The sequence below is a fragment of the Petromyzon marinus genome, chromosome 31 (assembly GCF_048934315.1).
Source record: "Petromyzon marinus isolate PM22_M1 ecotype Great Lakes invasive population chromosome 31, UKy_Petmar_22M1.pri1.0, whole genome shotgun sequence".
NCBI lineage: Eukaryota > Metazoa > Chordata > Hyperoartia > Petromyzontiformes > Petromyzontidae > Petromyzon > Petromyzon marinus.
Genome location: NC_133697.1, coordinates 10,262,537 through 10,268,536, shown reverse-complemented (window position 1 = coordinate 10,268,536; position 6,000 = coordinate 10,262,537).

Here is a 6,000-nt window from a genome sequence, read left to right as displayed (position 1 = left end):
GCTGCTGCTGATGTAGCCACTGATGCTGCTCTCACTGCAGAGTGGAGGTCTACTGCTGCAATACGACGTGGCTTGCGTCACCGCAGGAACCCGCCCTTTCCTAGGAGAAAATCCCCCCCCCCTCCGTCCACCCCCTCGCCTTCCCCGCTCCCACTGACTTCCTCATCAGCGTGCCTCGCTCGAGCGTTGCCAGATCTGGGGGACATAGAAACCTTCAGATGCGTGTGTGTGTGTGTTGGCAAGAGCGTGTTTAATAAATGACGACTCCCATCGGTGTTGCCAACATCCGTAAAAGTGGGACGTGGTCGAACGAACTTCTCCAAAAAAGAAAACATTTGTATTCTGCTCGAAATGCCACGGCCGACTAAAAAGGAACTGAAGGAGATAAACATAAACAAATAAGAATAGGTTTTACCCTTTCTGGTAATACATCAGTTGCGTTAAGATGTGAAAACACCAAACAGAAACCTTGTTTTAAGGACTCCTGTCTGCATTAACCACACATACCTGTGGTGAACATGCAAACAAACATAAGCTCCAGTAGGGGCCGTCCATAAATGACGTCACGCGATTTTAGCCGATTTTTGACCCCCCTCCCTCCCTCGTCACACGGCGTCACACGGCGTCACAAAAAGTCAAACCCCCTCAAATATGACGTCACAAAGCTCTGCCCACCACCACCCCCCCCCCCCAAAAAAAACATATTTCCATTTTGAAAATAAAACACGCTTCAAATCACTTTAAACCATTGTCATTGTAGTGCGTATTTAATGTGGCGCTGCACTCTGATGTTGTAGGAGAAAACATTTATTAAAAAGGAGGCGCTGAAATTTAGCATAAAATTCACTTGAAATAATTCAACGTCTAACTAAAACTGCAGATGTTCAGAATATTATATTGAAATTATCTTATAATTAGAAAATTTAAAACAATTATAACTATAAAAAATACATGAAACATTCATTCCACAGAATGAAAATCCCTGGTAGAATATAACAATTCTATTTAATTAATATTTATTTAAAGTTGCGCATTTTGATGTGACGTCACATTTCTCAACCCCCCCCCCCCCTCGTCACACATCGTCACAAATGCCTGACCCCCCCCCCTCGGTGCGTGACGTCATTTATGGACGGCCCCGTAATATATGTATTGTTTTTTAAACTACTTGGAGAGAAAAAAACACACAGCCGTTGTTCGTGATGCAAACGCCATCAGCGGTTGCTGAAGAATGTGACTGAATGACAACAGTCAAAGATAGGCAACTGTGAACCGATTTAATCTCTTTTTTGTGTTTAGGCCTCGTCAGCAAAGTATAATTACCAATGCTCACTGCTGAAAAGTCTGCCTCTGTTAATGCCACCCAACAATACAATCACAAATGTAAATAACGAGAAAACCCTATATTTCCGACCTGCACTATGCAAACTTATGGTTGTCCGGCTAGCACAATTTTTTTTCTCTGTTATGATGGGGTTTTATTTCTCTCTCATCCATTTACAAATACGATTAATGCCACGGCCGCCGAACTGCAGGGCCACATGAACTGCGGGGAGGCGAGTGAGGCTGTGGGGTTGGCATGGACTGGAAGGGGGCCTTCTTCGGCCTCCAACGTGAGAGGTCGCTGACGGCGGATGGAGGTGGGGGGTGGAGAGGTGGGAGACGGCCCACGGCTAACTTCGGGCAAATAAGCTGGTGCGTGAAGCCACCCACGGGCAAGACAACAACAAAACCCCTCAAAAGTCTAATGATGGCGACGAGAGGGTGAGGTTTATTAATCGCGATGCAGTACGGTACCGCACGTACTGAAAGGCGAGCGAGGCAAAGATAGCCGTGTTAGGTAAATTACAGATGAAGATGAATCCACAGTGGCTTACAACTTACCATTCAGGAATGCGCATTCCCAGGCGGTTATGTAAGAGATGCATAGGCGGAGTTTGACTTCTCTATTTGGTGTGGGGGAGAGGGTTCGTTTTGTCCCTTACATTAGGAATCGCGGGTGCATATAATGAATGTATTTATGATCTTAATTGTAAACGACTGAAAATAAATTAATAAAAGTGCCCATTTTGGGGGGGGGGGGCATTGCCCTCCGTGCCCCCCCCCCAAACTCTGCCCATGAAGAGATGCACTGCTCCAAGGCCATGAATGGTGAACGCGCGTCCCTCGAATGCGCAATGCTCAGACAATTACTGCCGGCGCGTCTTTGTGAACTTTTTTAAAAAATCCTCTTTCTTCATCGCCGTTCTCGCTTTTGATGCACGTCACGGGGGGTAATGCCCGCTGATTTAAAACGCTCCTCTTCAGGCACGTCACTGCTGTATTTAATTTGTTATTGACATCAAAGTCTGCTTTATATCATCAAAGTTTTCTGGCCCGCGGTGGGCTGACACAAAGAAAGTTTGCGCTGTCCTCCAGACAGTCTCGTCCCTTCACCTGATGAAGGCCGCTTGTGTTGTGGCTGAAACGTCGTGAGAATGTTATTGTGTTATTTTATTTTATCAATTTATTACTTTATTCTCGTTCTACGTGACTTTACCGAAAGAACCAAAGAAGAAAAAGTTAAGAGCTATTTCGCATTCTCGCACCGTGTGCCGATAGCGCCCCGGCGTGGATTTTGTAAATATGTAAAATTATCTAAAGTGGTTTAAGTATACATTTTGATTTAAAGCTTTCGTGACTGCAGTGATTCATATTCTTGGTTCTTTCGGTAAAGTCACGTTGAAGGGAAACAATTAAATAAATAAAATATATAAAACAATACAATTCTCACGATGATTTGACTGTAACACAAACAGTCATCATCACCTGCAGTTGTGCAGGCGTGCTGTCTTATCATCAGAGAGCTGCTGTCTTTGGTCTTCTTCTTGTGATTCTTTTTTTACATCAAAAGAAACCAAGTAATGGATTTGTTTCCCTCTTTCAAGCGACTGCCGTTGACTTTCGAAGTGATTATTTGGGGGAAGTGGTGACGTGCCGCTTTCTACATTCGACGAAGGACTTTGAAGCTGGCCACATTGCCAAACGGCGCAGTGATAATTTGTCATTGATGGGGGGGGGGGGGGTGTCCCACTAACTAGCAAATGCATCCCAGTGATCATCAGTTAATGGTTAGATTCCAGATAACAAGATCGGCGAAGTTCGCCCGCCACCAACATCGTCATGAATAAGAAGAGTTACACGGCGCGGTAGTAATAATAATTTTGGATTGTTATCAATATTTTAATGATGCGCGACTACTGGTGACTGACTCAGTATTGAGCATGGTGTGTATGTATCGTTACTCAGCAGACGCAATACACACGCTGGCGATGCCAGTGACGGAAGCGTTGATCGGAAGAAAAAGTCAGACGCTGGACATGTCACCCCGGGTCTCTGCTGTGCACGAGACGGGAGTTCGTCCTAAAAAAAGGGGGGTGGAGGGGGTGATTGACCTCTGTCTAAATAAACAATTTTCCCAGGGAAGGAATCGGTCCTCGGCCAGACCCAGCCGACTGACTGTCACAGACACCCTAATGAGCGTCTGTCTCGCCCTGACGTGCTAACAAGGAGTCCCCGCCAGGCAGCGCCGCGAGGTGTCCGGTTGTCCACATTTTACGTGGGGCATTCAGCGTGCAGCATCTGCGGGGATAAACTAGACTCGGGAGAACAGATTCAAACAGTTTCGCCAATGATACCGGTGACCTTACGTTAAATTTTTATAGGTGACGATTCGGGCAATGGCCCTTGACAGTACATGTAAAGGTACAGAGTGGCCTCTCTATGTGCTGTCTAGGAGGGCCAATATACACGAAACATAGCCTTTTATATATTTGTATATTTAAGACCGCGGTGATATTGACGAATCTATTGATTACATTGTGTTCGTGCCACCACTGCCAACGCAGCTTGACCTAATTATTTGTTTATACTTACACCTATTTCGGAGGGCTGCAATTGCAAGAAGTATTATTATCAATGTTTTTTTATCGGCTGAAAAGATTACCGCATTTTGTTTCTGCTTTGGTCATATAAATAAATCGGTCCCACAAATATTGTGTTTTGCTGGTGGACCGGAGGAAGAGTTGGGTAGTGCCCTGCACTATGAACCCCACCACATGAGTTGGATTCCCGGCCACGGCTACTGTTAGTGGCGAGTGATATCCGAACCAGTCGTGAATATCCACGATACCATTCAACAACCCGCCCGAACCAGCGTGATGAAGTATGGTCAATAAACTTCAATGATTTGTGTGGTCAATACACTTTTATTATTTGTGCGCTCAATGTACGTCTATTTTAACGCGACATACAGCAGGCCCATATATTTTAAAAGTTGTATTGTCTATTTTAAATTCACATGTAGCACTACCATTATCATCACCACCACCATGGCGAACATATGAATCTCGGTGGTGTGTACAGGTGAGTGTGCAAAAAAATACTCATCTGATACGGAGATTGGATGGTTGGATAAATAAATGAAGGTATGAATGCGTGGATAGATGGAAAAAATATGTTTGCGTGAGTGGATGGTATAATGGCCGAGCAGATGGATGGACGCGTGGAGCGATGGGTGAATTGATGGAGAGTTAAGATCGATGGCAGGGAGGTTACATAAGTCACGGTTGTGACTACCGGTGTCCAATACACAATCACGTCTGCGCAAAAAAAAATGTAGCGTCCGCTTCCGAATGATTGCTCTCTTCCCTTTTCCACGACTGCACGTCTCCCCCCTCCCCTCCAGACTCAAGCAGACAACATAATCCCATCCACGTACTCGCCCCCCCCCCACCCGTGTCGCCCCCCACCCCTTTCGCCTCCTACCACGATCCTTGCAATACACAAGCCGGGGGGGGAGGAGGGCGGGGGGCAATTAGTGGAGGGCGATTTCGTGTGGAGTGTGATCAGTCTGAAGGACACAAGATGAGAATAAATTCCCGCTGAGGCTGCCAAAGTTGGTTTAAGTCAAAAGAGAGACGCGACCGCGTCCCATTCACTTTCCTTATCTTAACGGCCAAGCGAAATCATAAACAACATCGGAACGCTTACTACTATAGAATTTTTTTCCCCAGGTAAAGTCAACTGAGCTATACCAGCTTTTTGTCAGAAACGACCTGGCCGCAAATGGTAGCTCCAATAAGTGGCTTATCATTTGGAAATGTATAGCAGCCCAATACTCTAAAGGCATGTTGTTGATTCTAAATGTGGAGGGGAAAAACCGGAGGACCCGAACAAATCCACATGACCACGGGGAGAGACGTGCAAACTTTCAACATACAACAGCAGGCGTCAGGGTCGAGATCGAACCCGCCACCTCTTGCACACCAGGCGAGGGGGAATCACGGCGGCGATATGTTATTGTGGCCGGGTTTTCCCTCCACAGCGAGTCTCTGAATAAAAGGGCACTTTTAACGAAGTGTTATTGTGAATTGTGTGTTGAATCATCTTTACGAAAGTTAGAGTGCCCCCCCCCCCCCCCAACGCTCAAAAGGAAACGTTGACATCTCTGGCAGATTGCATGCCGCGTAATATAATCGGGAGCGGTAGGTGCAGTGGCTTCACGCACTGCGCTTTAACTCCGACAAACCATGTCTGCGATTCCGGACACGGCTAACATCAGTGGCGAGTGACATGATCTGAATCCCATACCTGGGTCCCTCCTCCCCCCCTTCATTAATCCCCACTCACTGACCAACGTGGTGAAGTATGGCCAAACAACGCCCAGGGGGAGGCCTTAATTCAGCAGTAGAAATGTCACATACCCGTAAATTTCAAAGTGTATATTTTGCCACCACACTTAATATAAAACGTCGGAGAATTATTTGGTGGTGGAGCTCTCTGGTCCGATGTACCGTGAAGAAGGTCCACTGCCGGAAACGTCTCCTATTATAAATATCTTAAATGCAGCGTTCGTTGGCAAAATGTGTTTCTATATAAAGCTTTGATCAGTATTGTTCGTTTACATCGTATCGCGACTGGGATAGTTCGCGACAGACGTGTTTATGACAATTACCTTGA